This window comes from Chiloscyllium punctatum, chromosome 19, assembly GCF_047496795.1.
Source record: "Chiloscyllium punctatum isolate Juve2018m chromosome 19, sChiPun1.3, whole genome shotgun sequence".
Classification (NCBI taxonomy): domain Eukaryota; kingdom Metazoa; phylum Chordata; class Chondrichthyes; order Orectolobiformes; family Hemiscylliidae; genus Chiloscyllium; species Chiloscyllium punctatum.
In genome coordinates this window covers 45,244,914-45,260,796 of record NC_092757.1, presented here as the reverse complement: position 1 = coordinate 45,260,796, position 15,883 = coordinate 45,244,914, and the positions used below count along the sequence as shown (strand labels likewise).

At 46.7% G+C, this 15,883-nt stretch overlaps 1 protein-coding gene across 7 annotated transcripts in view; it reads right to left on the bottom strand.

Moving 5' to 3' along the window:
* The window catches only part of camkk1a (calcium/calmodulin-dependent protein kinase kinase 1, alpha a), a 263,571-nt gene that overhangs the window by 160,572 nt on the left and 87,116 nt on the right, over positions 1–15,883 (bottom strand). For 3 of the 7 annotated variants that reach the window (XM_072589306.1, XM_072589304.1, XM_072589305.1), the window contains exon 2: positions 9,919–10,162. The exons of 3 other annotated variants lie outside the window; for them this stretch is intronic. The gene's annotated coding sequence lies outside the window, so the exon portion shown is untranslated. The remainder of the gene's footprint in view (positions 1–9,918; positions 10,163–15,883) is intronic. One more of the 7 variants, XM_072589307.1, reaches the window with a different exon arrangement.

Genomic DNA, 15,883 nt, shown 5'->3' with positions numbered 1-15,883 from the left:
TGGGGAGAGTGAGGAGCTGTGTGGGAGAGGGGAGAGTGAGGAGCTGAGTGGGAGAGGGGAGAGTGAGGAGCTGAGTGGGAGAGGGGAGAGTGAGGAGCTGAGGGGGGAGAGGGGAGAGTGAGGAGCTGAGAGGGAGGGGGGAGAGTGAGGAGCTGAGTGGGAGAGGGGAGAGTGAGGGGCTGAGTGGGAGTGGGGAGAGTGAGGAGCTGTGTGGGAGAGGGGAGAGTGAGGAGCTGAGTGGGAGAGGGGAGAGTGAGGAGCTGAGTGGGAGAGGGGAGAGTGAGGAGCTGAGGGGGGAGAGGGGAGAGTGAGGAGCTGAGTGGGGAGAGGGGAGAGTGAGGAGCCGAGTGGGAGCGGGGAGGGCGAGGAGCTGAGTGGGAGAGGGGAGAGTGAGGAGCTGAGGGGGAGCGGGGAGAGTGAGGAGCTGAGTGGGAGAGGGGAGAGTGAGGAGCTGAGGGGGAGTGGGGAGAGTGAGGAGCTGAGTGGGAGCGGGGAGAGTGAGGAGCTGAGTGGGAGCGGGGAGAGTGAGGGGCTGAGTGGGAGAGGGGAGGGCGAGGAGCTGAGAGGGAGGGGGGAGAGTGAGGAGCTGAGGGGGGAGAGGGGAGAGTGAGGAGCGGAGTGGGAGAGGGGAGAGTGAGGGGCTGAGTGGGAGAGGGGAGAGTGAGGAGCTGAGTGGGAGAGGGGAGAGTGAGGAGCTGAGTGGGAGAGGGGAGAGTGAGGAGCTGAGTGGGAGCTGGGAGAGTGAGGGGCTGAGTGGGGGAGGGGAGAGTGAGGAGCTGAGAGGGAACGAGGAGAGAGAGGAGCTGAGGGGGAGCGGGGAGAGTGAGGAGCTGAGTGGGAGCGGGGAGAGTGAGGGGCTGAGTGCGAGAGGGGAGAGTGAGGGGCTGAGTGGGAGAGGGGAGAGTGAGGAGCTGAGGGGGGAGAGGGGAGAGTGAGGAGCTGAGGGGGAGAGGGGAGAGTGAGGAGCTGAGTGGGAGCGGGGAGAGTGAGGGGCTGAGGGGGGAGAGGGGAGAGTGAGGAGCTGAGGGGGAGAGGGGAGAGTGAGGAGCTGAGTGGGAGAGGGGAGAGTGAGGAGCTGAGTGGGAGAGGGGAGAGTGAGGGGCTGAGTGCGAGAGGGGAGGGTGAGGAGCTGTGTGGGAGCGGGGAGAGTGAGGGGCTGAGTGGGGGCGGGGAGAGTGAGGGGCTGAGTGGGAGAGGGGAGAGTGAGGGGCTGAGTGGGAGAGGGGAGAGTGAGGGGCTGAGTGGGAGGGGGGAGAGTGAGGGGCTGAGTGGGAGGGGGGAGAGTGAGGGGCTGAGTGGGAGAGGGGAGAGTGAGGAGCTGAGTGGGAGAGGGGAGAGTGAGGGGCTGAGTGCGAGAGGGGAGGGTGAGGAGCTGTGTGGGAGCGGGGAGAGTGAGGGGCTGAGTGGGGGCGGGGAGAGTGAGGGGCTGAGTGGGAGAGGGGAGAGTGAGGAGCTGAGTGGGGGCGGGGAGAGTGAGGGGCTGAGAGGGAGTGGGGAGAGTGAGGAGCTGAGTGGGGGCGGGGAGAGTGAGGGGCTGAGAGGGAGTGGGGAGAGTGAGGAGCTGAGTGGGAGAGGGGAGAGTGAGGGGCTGAGTGGGAGAGGGGAGAGTGAGGAGCTGAGTGGGAGAGGGGAGAGTGAGGGGCTGAGTGGGAGAGGGGAGAGTGAGGAGCTGAGAGGGAGGGGGGAGAGTGAGGAGCTGAGTGGGAGTGGGGAGAGTGAGGGGCTGAGAGGGAGGGGGGAGAGTGAGGGGCTGAGTGGGAGTGGGGTGAGTGAGGAGCTGAGAGGGAGGGGGGAGAGTGAGGGGCTGAGTGCGAGAGGGGAGGTTGAGGGGCTGAGTGGGAGTGGGGAGAGTGAGGAGATGAGTGGGAGAGGGGAGAGTGAGGGGCTGAGTGGGAGAGGGGAGAGTGAGGAGCTGAGTGGGAGAGGGGAGAGTGAGGAGATGAGTGGGAGTGGGGAGAGTGAGGAGATGAGTGGGAGAGGGGAGAGTGAGGAGCTGTGTGGGAGTGGGGAGAGTGAGGAGCTGTGTGGGAGAGGGGAGAGTGAGGAGCTGTGTGGGAGAGGGGAGAGTGAGGAGCTGTGTGGGAGAGGGGAGAGTGAGGGGCTGAGTGGGAGTGGGGAGAGTGAGGAGATGAGTGGGAGAGGGGAGAGTGAGGAGCTGTGTGGGAGAGGGGAGAGTGAGGAGCGGAGTGGGAGAGGGGAGAGTGAGGAGCTGAGTGGGAGAGGGGAGAGTGAGGAGCTGAGTGGGAGAGGGGAGAGTGAGGAGCCGAGTGGGAGAGGGGAGGGCGAGGAGCTGAGTGGGAGAGGGGAGAGTGAGGGGCTGAGTGGGAGAGGGGAGAGTGAGGAGCTGTGTGGGAGAGGGGAGAGTGAGGAGCGGAGTGGGAGAGGGGAGAGTGAGGAGCTGAGAGGGAGAGGGGAGAGTGAGGAGCTGAGTGGGAGAGGGGAGAGTGAGGAGCTGAGTGGGAGAGGGGAGAGTGAGGAGCTGAGGGGGGAGAGGGGAGAGTGAGGGGCTGAGTGGGAGAGGGGAGAGTGAGGAGCTGAGTGGGAGAGGGGAGAGTGAGGAGCTGAGTGGGAGCTGTCGAATTGCTCTCTGGGGAGGTGAGTGAACTTGGGCAGTGGCTGAACCTGAAACACTACATGTGTTGTGTCTCCCACCCACCCTTGTCCTCTAACCAAAAAAAACAAACACTGTAGTGTATTGATAAGGTAAGGATTTTCTATTTCTTTTTTATCGTGTAATAGGACTGTAGGGGCGGGGGGGGGGGTGGATGCACTGCCTGCAACAGTAGTGAACGTGCCAACTTTAAAGACATTTAAGTGATCATTGAATAGTCATCTGGACGAGAATGGAATAGTGTAAGTTGGATGGGCTTCAGATTGTTTTCATAGGTTGACGCAACATCAGGGGCTGAAGGGCCTGTACTGCGCTGTAATATTTTATGTTCTATGACTAAGTTAAGCTTAAGGTTAAAAATTGCGGGAAATCTCAGACCTGTATAATGCTCCTCTTGCTTAATGTGGGAGTTCAGGGATGCAGCTGATGTCCCTGACTCCTTCATGTGCAGGAAATGTGTCCAGCTGCAGCTCTTGTTAGACCATGTGCTGGCTCTGGAGCTGCGGATGCACACAATTTGAAGTATCTGCAACGCTGAGGAGGTTGTGGACAGCACGTTTAGTGAATTAGTCACACTGCAGATTAGGATTGCTAGGGAGAAAGGGAATGGGTGACCAAACGGCAGAGAAAAAGCAGGAAGGCAGTGCTGGTGTCCCCTGCAGTCGTCTCTCTCTAAAACAGGCGTACCGTTTTGGATACTTTTGGGGGAGATAGCTCACCAAGGGAGGGCCGCAGTAGCCAGGTTCATGGCACCGTGATTGGCTCTACTATACAGAAGGGCAGGAAAGAGTGAAGGGCTATAGTCATAGGAGATTCAATTGTAAGGGGAGTAGGTAAGCAGTTCTGTGCTCGAAAATGAAACTCCCAAACAGTATGTTACCTCCCAATGCACGGTCAGGGCTGTTTTAGATCGGCTACAGAACATTCTGAAGGGGGAGTGTGAACAGCCCGTTGTCATGGTGCGTATAGGCACCGATGATATAGGGAAAAAAACGGGATGAGGTCCTACAGTAGAATTTAGGGAGTTAGGAGCCAAGTTAAAAATAGGACCTCAGAGGTAGTAATCTCAAGATTGCTACCAGTGCCACATGCTAGTCAGAGTAGGAATTAAAGAATAGGCAGGATGAATGCGTTAATTAATAGATAATGCGGGTGGCAGGGGTTCAGATTTTTGGGTCTTTGGGACCAGTTCTGGGAGAGGTGGCATTATTACAAATTGGTCTACACCTGGGCAGGACTAGAACCAATGTCCTTGGGGGTGTTTTTGCTAATGCTGTTGGGGAGGGCTAAAACTAATGTGGCAGGGAGATAGGAACCACATGAGGTTGTTGGTGGACAGTAAAGAGGTAGTAACTAAAGCCTGTAAGGAACTAGATAATGAAGTCAGTGTGACTAAGGGGAAGAGTAAGCAGGGAGCAGATGATGAACGCAAAGGGACTAGTGGTCTGTGGTGCATTTGTTTTAATGCAAGAATTGTAGTAGGTAAGGCAGATGAACATAGGGCTTGCATTAATAGCTGGGAGTATGATGTTATTTCTATTATGAAACTTGGTTGAGGGAAGGGTATGACTGGCAACTAATTATCCCAGGATATTGATACTTCAGGTGGGATAGAGAGGGAGGTAAAAGGGGTGGAGGAGTTGCATTACTGGTCACAAAGGATATCACAGCTGTGCTGAGGGAGGGCACTATAGAGGACTTGAGCACTCAGGCAATATGGACCGAGCACAGAAATAGGAAGGGGGCAGTAACAATGTTGGGACTGTACTATAGGCCTCCCAACAGCAAGCGGGAGACAAAGGTACAAACATGTAAACAGATTATGGAAAGATGTAGGAGCAACAGAGTGATACTGATAGGAGATTTTAATTTTCCCAACATTGACGAGGATTCTCTTAGTGTTAGAGGTCTAAATGGAGCAGAATTTATAAGGAGCATCCAGGAAGGTTTTCTAGCGCAGTATGTAAATAGTCAAACTCAGGAAGGGGCCATACTGGACGTGGTATTGGGAATGAGCCGGGCCAGGTGGTTGATGTTTCAGTAGGGGATTACTTTGGGAATACTGATCACAATTCCATAAGTTTTAGCATACTCATGGACAAAGACCAGAGCGGTCCAAAAGGAAGAATGCTAAATTGAGGGAAGGCCAACTATAGCAAAGAAGCTGGATGTGGATTGGGAGCAGAAGTTTGAAGGTAAATCCACATTTGATATGTGGGAGGCTTTTAAAGAGAGGTTGATTAGAGTGCAGGATAGACATGTTCCTGTGAAAATGAGGGATAGAAATGGCAGGTTAGGAACCATGGATGACAAGTGAAATTGTGGGATTAGCTAAGACAAAAGGAAGCATATATAAGGTCTGGGCGATTGAAGGCAGACGAAGCTTTGGAAGAATGTCAGGAATGTAGGACCAATCTGAAATAAGGAATTAAGAGGGCGAAAAGGGGTCATGAAAAATCTTTAGCTAACAGGGTGAAGGAAAATCCCAAAGCCTTTTATTCATATATAAAGAGCGAGGGGTTAACTAGAGAAAGGGTTGGCCCACTGAAGGATAAAGGAGGAAAGTAGAGAAAATGGTTGAGATTCTAAATGAGTACTTTGCATCGATATTCACCAAGGAGAGGGACATGATGAATGTTGAGGTTAGGGATAGATGTTTGATTAGTCTAGGTCAAGTCTGTATAAGAAGGGAGATAGTGTTGAGTATTCTAAAAGGCATTAAGGTGGACAAGTTCCCAGGTCCAGATGGGATCTATCCCAGGTTACTTAGGGAAGCAAGAGAGGAAATAGCTGGGGCCTTAACAGATATCTTTGCAGCATCCTTGAACATGGGTGAGGTCCCAGAGGACTGGAGAATTGTAATGTTGTCCCCTTGTTTAAGGAGGATAGCAGGGACATTCCAGATAATTATAGACAGGTGAGCCTGACGTCAAGTGGTAGAGAAGCTGCTGGAGAAGATACTGAGGGATAGGATCTATTCCCATTTGGAAGGAAGTGGCCTTATCAGTGATGGACAACATGGTTTTGTGCAGGGAAGGTCATGTCTTACCAACTTAATAGAATTCTTTGAGGAAGTAACAAACTTGATTCATGAGGGAAGGGCTGTAGATGCCATATACATACATGGACTTCAGTAATGCATTTGATAAGGTTCCCCATGATAGACTGATGGAGAAAGTGAAGTTGCATAGTGTCCAGGGTGTACTAGCCAGATGGATAAATAACTAGCTGGGCCACAGACAGTAGTAGTGGAAGGGAGTTTCTCAAAATGGAGAACTGTGACCAGTGGTGTTGAATCACAGTGATTCATGCTGGAACCACTATTGTTTGTGATATACATAAATGATCTGGAGGAAGGTATGGGTGGTCTGATTAGCACGTTTGCAGATGACACTAAGATTGGTGGAAGAGCAGACAGTGAACGGAGACTGCCAGAACACACAGCAGAATATAGATAGATTGGACAGTTGGGCAGAGAAATGGCAGATGGAGTTCAATCTGGCCAAATGTAAGGTGTTGCATTTTGGGAGATCCGATTCAAGAGCAAACTATACGGTAAATGGAAAAGCCCTGGGAAAGATTAATGTACAGAGAGATCTGGGCGTTCAAGTCCATTGTATCCTGAAAGTGGCAACACAGGTTGATAGAATGGTCAAAAAGGCATACGGCATGCTTTGCTTCATCAGATGGGGTGTTGAGTACAAGAATTGGCAGGTCATGTTATAGTTGTCTAGGATTTTGGTTTGGCCATATCTGGAATACTGCGTACAGTATTGCCACATTACCAAATGGACGTGAATGCTTTGGAGAGGGTGCAGTGGAAGTTCACCAGGATGTTGCCTGGTATGGAGGCTGCTAGCTATGAAGACAGGTTGAGTATGTTTGATTATTTTCATTAGAAAGACTAAGGTTGAGGGGAGACCTGAGTGAGGTCTACAAAATCTTGAGAGGTATGGCAAAGAGCTTTTACCCCAGAGTGGAGGACTCAATTTCTAGGGGTTACGAGTTCAGGGTGAGGGGAAAAGTTTAAGGGAGATATGTGAGGAAAGTTCTTTATGCAGAGGGTGGTGGGTCCTTGGAACATGTTGCCAGCGAAGGTGGTAGAGGCAGGCACCAGAGTGTCATTTAACATGTATCTAGACAGATACATGAATGGGTAGGGAGCAGAGGGATACAGATCCTTAGAAAATAGGTGACAATTTAGATAGAGGATTTGGATCAGTGCAGGAGGACTGAAGGACCTGTTCTTGTGTTGTAATTTTCTTTGTTTATTGTTCTTTACCTGTGAACATCCGCCCCCCCAATCAACTTTTGAAAGTTCTTGCCTACTACTGTCAAAATTGGCCTTGCATCAATTTGGAACTTTAACTTTTAGATCTGGTCTATCCTGTTCCATCACTATTTTAAAACTAATAGAATTATGGTCACTGGCCCCAAAGTGCTTCCCCCTGACACCTCAGTCACCTGCCCTGCCTTATTTCCTAACAGTAGGTCAAGTTTTGCACCTTCTCTCGTAGGTACGTTCACGTACTGAATTAGAAATTTTTCTTGTACACATTTATCAAATTCCTCTCCATCCAAGCCCTTAACACTACGGCAGCCCCAGTCTATGTTTGGAAAGTTAAAATCCCCTACCATAACCACCTTATTATTCTTACAGATAACTGTGGTCTCCTTACAAACTTGGTTCTCAATTTCCTGCTGACTATTAGGGCATCTACAGTGATCAGCCCTTTCTTATTTCTCAGTTCCATGCAAATAACTTCCCTGGACATATTCCCAGGAATATCCTCCCTGAGTAATGTTATCTCTTATCCAAGAGATCTCTTATCCCTTCTCTCTTGCCCCCCTTTCTATCCTTTCTCTAGCATTTGTATCCTGGAACATCAAGCTGCCAGACTAGTCCATCCCTGAGCCATGTTTCTGTAATTGCTATGATATCCCAATCCCAGGTTCCTCACCATGCCCTGAGTTCATCTGCCTTCCCTATTGGGCCACTTGCATTTAAATAAATGCAGTTCAATTTATCAGTCCTACTTCATTCTCTGCTTTGTTCCTGCCTGCCCTCACTGTTTAACTTGCTCCTTTTCCCAACTGTACTGGTCTCAGACTGATCTCTTTCCTCACTATCTCCCTGGGTCCCATGCCATCACCTTACTTGTTTAAACCCTCCTGAGCAACTCTAGCAAATCTCCCTGCTAGTATATTAGTTCCCTTCCAATTCAGGAGCAATCCATCCTTCTCATACAGGTCACTTCTACCCTAGAATTTTCTCTAACCTTTCTATGACTTCAAGAAAATTGAGGTCAGATGATTAACAAGTTGGTCAAACACATTGGTTTTAAGGAGTGCCCTAATGGGGGAAAGAGGCAAAGGTTAAGGAAGAGAATTACATACCTTGGGCGGAATTGGATCTTAACCAGAATGTTTAAAGAAAGAAGCACAGACTTCCTTTGTGTAGAGAGTGTACTCACTTTATATTGAGCCCCATGTTAATGGTTTGCATGACTGTATCAAATGTAATATTACCAAGTTTGTTGAGATGACAAAATTAGCTAGAATTGAAAGTGGTAAGGAGGATGTAGAGGCTTCAAAGTGATTTACAAAGGCTGGGTGAGTGGGAAACTACATGGCAGATGGGGCATTAAATAGATAAGTTCGAAGTTATTCACTTTGGTCAGAAAAGCAGAATGGTCGTAAATTGGGAAAGGTTGATGTATAAAGACACCTCGTCGTCCTTAAACACCAATTATTGAAAACAAACATGCAAATGCAGCAAGCAGTTAGAAAGGAAAATGGCATGTGCAAACCTCATTATTGCATGAGGCTTAGAGCACAGGAGCAGTAAAGGTGTACAGGGCCTTAAGGAGACCACACTCAGGAGTATTGTGTACAGTGCTGATCTCCTTATCTAAGAAAAAGATATACTTGTCATAGAGGGGGGGGTGCAGTGGAGATTCACCATACTGATTCCTTTGGTGTCAGAATTGTCATATGAGGAGAGATTGGATTGACTAGGCCTGTATTCACTGAAACTTAAAAGAATGAGAGGTGATTCCATTAAAATGTATAAAGTTCTGACAAGGCTGGAGAAACTGGATGTTGGGATGATGTTTCCCCGTCTGGATGGGTGGAGTCTAGAAAAAAGGTCATAGTCTTAGGATACAAGTAGACCATTTAAGACTGTGATAATTTCTTCTCTCTGAATCTGTGGAATTCCTTATTGCAGGGGACTGTCGAGGCTGGGTCATCAGGCATATTCAAAGCTAAGATTGACAAACTTTGAATCAGTAAGGAAATCGAGGGTTCTGGGGTAAAGGCAGGAAAGTGCAGTTGAGGACGGTCAGATCAGGCATGGTCACATTGAATAGTGGCACAAACTGATGGGCTGACTGGCCTACTTCTGTTCCTACATCTAACGGCCTGTGGCGGCCAAGCCTTCAAATACACTGAAGAAAGAAATAGATAGATTTCTAGAAACTAAAGGTATCAAGGGGTATAAAGAAAAAAGCAGGAGCATGGTGACAAAAAAAGTGAAAATGTGTTGCTGGAAAAACGCAGCAGGTCAGGCAGCATCCAAGGAGCAGGAGAATCGATGTTTCGGGCATGAGCCCTTCTTCAGGAATGAGGAAAGTGTGCCATGCCCGAAATGTCGATTCTCCTGCTCCTTGGACACTGCCTGACCTGCTGCGCTTTTCCAGCAACACATTTTCAGCTCTGATTTCCAGCATCTGCAGTCCTCACTTTCTCCCCGACAAAAAAAGATGATCAGCCATGATTATAGTGAATGGTGTAGGAGGCCTAAAGGGTGGCTTCTACTCGAATTTTCAATGTTTCTACATCAGGTCAGCAGCTCTCCCAACACCCATTCCAAGCTGCTCATCCTTTACATATCTAGACATTAAATCATCCATTAATAGACATTACCTAATTCAAACTTTTATTCTTAATTATTTGTTATATTGAAGACTCTGCTTAACCATAGATCAGTATAGATCAGCAAGAATAAAGGGAATGGGACTTACTGCAAGTTAAGATACAGGCAACTGAGTTTTAGATTAGCCCATGTTTATGGAGGGTAGAATGTAAGAGAGCAACTGGGATGCACTGCAATTGTCAAGTAACAAGGCATGGATAAGGGTTTCAGCAGCAAGAGCTGAGAGAGGCAAAAACACACATGTGCAGATAAAAAAATTTAATTCCCCAGCATCATACTAATAACACAACAGGCTCAATTTGAAGCAATTGTTCAAACCTCTATGTAGCCAGAGCAGCTTTTATTCAGCGTAGTGTTAATTATTGATTACCTGTAGGAGGGAGTCAGTTCTCTCTTCTCAACTGCTGCAGCTCCTGTGATGTGTGGGCCAGATGCCTGACACAAACAAAGCCAAATAATAAACAGCCAACACAATGGCAGCGCCTGAATGGAGCAGCGTCCTTTACCTGTGATGTTAGTGACAATGGCAGTGGTTGGAGCCTCTCGGCTATGGCACTTCATTCTCCAGTTAATACGTCAGTGAAAACAATCAAATCCACTTGGCAGAAGAGCTTCTGCAGAGATAGAAATCACATTACCTCTGTACGAATCTGCATATTTCTGTTAACTGAAAGCTTTCAGTTGCAAATTTCCATTATATTAACACCCTTTCCTAGCCAGCATGGTTTGTGATATTTACAGACTTAATCTAAATTTCTTTCTGCATCCTGTTCCTAGGCGTTTCAGCCAGAATACAGCCTACTGGAAAAACGAAACAGCCTGTGAAGATAGTCCTTTTAAAGGTAGCATGCAGGCATTTCAGTGGACAGCATGATCCCACAAACAACAATACCAGATAATCTGCTTTTCTTCTTCATGAATAAAAGAAAGATCTGCAGATGCTCGAATCTGAAACAGAAAAAGAACTGGCTGGCAAAGAACTGGCTGGCGAAACTCAGCATTTGGAAGCATCTGTGGGGAGACAGCACAGTTAATGTTTCGAGTCCAGTGAGTTAACTCTGCTTCCTCCTTACAGATGCTGGCAGATCTGCTGAGTTTCTCCAACAATTTCTGTTTTTGTTCCTTACTAGTGACATTAGTTAAAGGCTAGGGTCTGGCCAGGACACATGGGAGAGCTTGATCCCTTGGACCTTCTTTATAGGAGCTCAACCAAGTTCTTTGCACCCAAGAGGGCAAAGGAAGTTTTGGTTAAGATAGGTCTCTCTGGCTGAGCAGCAATTTCCCAGCATTGCACTGAAAGGCGAGCCTGGATTTTGTTCTCATGTTTCATGAGAACCAATCAACACCTTTCACATGTTGGGAGCTAAAGAAGCAGAATTTCTGGTCTTGCCCCTACCGTATTCCATCAAAAGAAGATTTCAATCCTGGCTGATCAATCGTGTGATTATGCTGAGGTATGGACATTTTTCTTTGTGAAAGGTGTTTTACAAATTGTTGTTTTACTGAGTGCTATTTTAGTTTGGAACAAAGCAACTTTCAGGACAGAAAGAGGCCATTTAGCCCAACACGCTAATACCACATCCCTAAAAGAGCAATTCCATTAGCTCCATTTAGCCACTATTTCCCACAGTAATGCACATAATTGCTGCACAATCCTGGTGGAGACAATGTCCCATCTCCACACTGAGGATATCCTCCATCCCACTGTGTGGCACCATCACTGTGCTATTTGGGGCAAACTTTGAATAGATCCAGCAAGTCAAGACTGGGCATATATGAGATGCTTTCAGCCATCAGCAGCAACAGAATCATATTCCAAAACAATTGCAACCTCATGGCCTGGCATAACTACCCTTCTCTACCATTAACTTCGAGCCAAGGAATCAACCCTGGTTCAATGAAGAATGCAGGAGGGCATGACAAGAACAGCAACAGTCATACCTAAAAATGAACTGGTTGGCAACCGAAGCAAAGAGGGGCAGGCAGGGTGGGGTGCTGCAGGGTTCAGTGCTGGGACCTCAGCCGTTCACAATATACATTAACGATTTGGACAAAGCAATTGAATGCCATATCTCCAAATCTGCAGACGACACTAAGCTGGGTGACAGTGTGTGCTGTGAGGAGGATACTAGGAGGTAGGTGACTTGGACAGACTTGGTAAATGCAAGCCAATGTGGATAAATGGGAGGTTAATAATTTTGGTCACAAAAACAGGAAAGCAGATTGTCTGACTGGTGGCAGTTAAGAAAAGGTAAGGTACAACGAGACCTGGGTGTCATGGTGAAACAGTCGCTGAAGGTTGGCATGCAGGTGCAGGAGGTGAGGCAAGCTAATGACATGCTGGCCTTCATAGAAGGAGGAAATCGAGTTTTGGAATAAGAATGACTTGCTGTGGTTATACAGGGCCACTCTTGAGTATTATGTGCAGTTTTGGTCTTCTAGTTTAAGGAAGAACTTTCTTGCTATTGAGGGATTCCAACAAAGGTTCACCAGACTGATTTCCAGGATGGCACGATTGACATAAGAGGAAATACTGAATTGACTGGGCTTGTACTCCCTGGAATTCAGACAAATGAGAGGGGGTCTCATAGAAACATGTAAAATCTTGATGGGACTGGATGGACAAGATGCGGGAAGAATGTTCCCAATGTTGGGGAAGACCAGAACTAGGATCACAGTCAAGGAATAAGGGGTAAACCATTCAGAGCTGAGATGAGGAAGAATTCCTTCACTCAGAGTGCTGTGAACCTGTGGAATTCTCTCGCACAGGAAGCTGTTGGGGACAGTTCATTAGATATATTAGATATATTCAAGAGGGAGCTGGATGTGGCCCTTGCGGCTAAAGGGATCGAGGGGTACGGAGAGAAAGCGGGAGTGGGATACTGAGATTGCATGATCAGCCATGATCATATTAAATGGTTGGGCAGACTCAAAAGGCTGAATGGCCTATTCCAGCACCTAGTTTCTATATTTTTATGATTCTATGAGGTGTCAAGGCGGTGAAGCTACACACAGGACTACACATGTACCAAACAGCATCAGCGACAAATGGGCCTAACCAACAACCTGCACAATCACAACATGACCTACCAACCACTATACCCAATTCTCTGACCAATAAAGGACAGTATACCTTGTTCACTATCCTATCTACCTGCGACTCTACTTTCAAGGAGCTATCAACCTGTACTCCAAGTTCTCTTTGTTCAGCAACACTCCCCAGGACCTTACCATTAGGTATATAAGTCCTGCCAAGATTTACTTTCCCAAAATGCAAGACCTCGCATTTATCTAAATTAAACTTCGTCTGCCACTCCTCAGCCCATTGGCCCATCTGATCAAGATCCTGTTGTAATTTGAGGTAACCTTCTTCGCTGTCCAGTACACATCCAATTTTGGTGTCATCTGCAAACTTATACTGCCTCCAATTCTGGTCTCCTTCCTAACAGAAGGATATTGAGAAACTTGAAAGGGTTCAGAATAAATTTACAAGGATGTTGCCAGGGTCGGAAGATTTGTGCTATAGGGAGAGGCTGAATAGGCTAGGACTGTTCCACTTCTCTTTTTACCTCTATTTTATACTTATTCTTGCTTTATCCTTTGAAATGTCTCGCTTTTATCAACTTGCCTCCTTTCATTTCTCCCCTCTTCGGTAATCTTCCTTTTCAAACATGCAGTCTCTCCCAGTTGGAAGCAAAAGAGCAGCAGATGGGAATATCATCCACCAAGCCACTTGCCATCCTGACTTGGACATCCCTCAGTTCCTAATAGACACTGGACCAAAATCCTGGAACTCTCTGTCTCGCAGCATTGAGGGTGTCCTGCACTCCAAATACTGCAGTGGTTCAACAGTCAGTTCACCACGTCCGTCTCCAGGGCAATTAGAGATGACAATCTATTTTGGCCTTGAGATAGCAACACCAATATCTCATGAATGAATATTCCTGCACATTTCTGCTCCTGACTCAGGTTCAACTCCGTCTTAGATTGGGCTTCTGTACATTCCCAAGAGTCCTATCAAGGTCTTTACCCCAGACTCATTGTAGAGAGCAACTTTATTGTCCCACCTTACTCACTCATCTACATTCCTGCCCAGTATAACTACTGAGACTGATGTTCCAATGTCCTTCTTCAAGTAGATTAGCTCTCACTGTCTCTCTCCACTTCTCCCTCAGAATGTCCATCCATTTGGGAATAAGAACACTGCCATTCTGGAATTTATGGTGGACGATTGAAGCAACATTATAGAACAGTAACCTGGCTGATGGGTGACAACACCTTCTCCCCAAATGAAACTCCTTTCACCTATATTTTCCATCACTCGTCCTTTGAAGACCATTGCAGAGGCAATGTGACTATTACCACTGCAACACATCTTGGTTGGTCCCCTTCCTTCACTTGCACTTTCTCATCCTTTGAGCCCCTCACTTTGTTCCATACCTCACAGCACTCACTAAAAATTCAAATTCCCTACTACAAATCCAAGCAACAAGCACCAAGACATCTTCCCTCCCTACATAAAAAGAAAAATACTGTGGATGCTGGAAATCTGTAAAAAAAAAAGAAAATGCTGAAGAAACTCAGCACGTTTGGTAACCCCTGTTGACAGAAATCAGAGTTAACATCGTTCTTCAGAAATACAGACCGCCTGAGTTTCTCCAGCATGTTCTCTTTTTAATATCTGCTCTGCTTTCCTCCCTAAGCCCTTGGCACCAAAATACCTCTCTAGGTCATTTAAAACTGCAGTTTTACTTTCACTTTTGATATCCTGGTTCCCACTGAAATCTTTAATCTCTTTCACCTGCCTTCCCAGCTCACCCTTCACCTCCACGATCATAAGTCACAGGATGTGGAGGTGCTGGTGTTGGACTGGGGTGGACAAAGTTAAAAGTCACAACACCAGATTATAGTCCAACAGGTTTATTTGGAAGTACACGCTTTTGGTCTGTTGCTCATTCAGCAGGTAACTATGGGGCAGGATCTTAGGACACAGACTTTATAGTAAAAGATTGAAGGGATGAATACAAGAAAATACAACTGATGCCATATATTGAACAAACATAGGTTGCTATTAATTCTTTAATCACTTAGAATGAGATGCAGGCTTCAATTGATTAATATGTAAGTCCCAGAACTTCTTTCAAGCCACAGTCCTCAGACCCGAAATAGAACCACTCTGATTCAAGGTTGGCATACAGATAGACTCTAACCTCACACCTTTACTGCATTGTCTGAGCTGAAATGTCACCTTTTTTTATACTAACAGAATGTTCAGTTATCTCGGGACTGTGACTTGAAAGAAGTTCTGGGATTAATCAATCGAAACTTGCATTCCCATTTTAAGTTCTTAAAGACTTAACAGCAATCTAGGTTTGTTCAATAAATCGCATCAGTTGTATGACATTTTGATCTTTTACTATAAATTCTGTGTCCTATGTATCCTGCCCCACTAGCTACCTAACAAAGGAGCAGGGTTCCGAAAGCGTATACTTTCAAATAAACCAGTTGGACTATAACCTGGTGTTGTGTGACTTTTAAATTAAATCACAGGGATAGCTGACTTGAAAGGATATGGCAGTCAGTAAGAATTGCTAAATCTGGCTGGGAGACATAAAAACTCTCAGATCCTGCTCCCATTTGCCAAAACTGCTTAATCTCCAGCCCTCTTTATTTCAATTTATCATCTCAACCCCCTGACTCCATTGTCACTTCTTTCCTAATCTCCAACATGTCCAGGAGCTCATCAAATTCTTTGTTTCTAAGTTTGAGCTATCTCTGCTAGTTCCCTCCCATCCAATAGCTTACCCTTCACTCGAGTTCTGAACTTGCACCCTTTCTTCAATTTTTCTCCACCTTGCCTCTCTGAGATACATGAAGCCCGCCTCTTGCTCTGTCATCTTATCCCCTTAAAACATCCTAGACATAACTCTTTTCAGTATCAAAAAGGTTTAATCTAGCTTTCCCTCTTGCTCCCCATGTTAGCAGACTTTGTAAACAGTTCTCTCTTTAAGTGCTGTCCTTCTCACCTTTAAATTGACAGTCATCACACTTCTGCTCAAACCAACTCTTGACCCATTTGTGATTGCAAACCATCAATCCAATCTAATCTCAGGTATAACTCTCCAGAGTCTTTGAACATGATGTCACTCATGCCCATCTTTCTAGGAATTCCATGTCTGAATGGCGCTATTGATTATCATCCTGATGTAGATTGTAAGAAGAACTGTAACTTAAGGAGCCAGAAACATCATAAAATGGAGAGACAAGTTTTAAATAAAGTTGATTCATAAATTTTCAATTTGAGAAGCATGGATTGGGTTATTTCTTGATGGCGG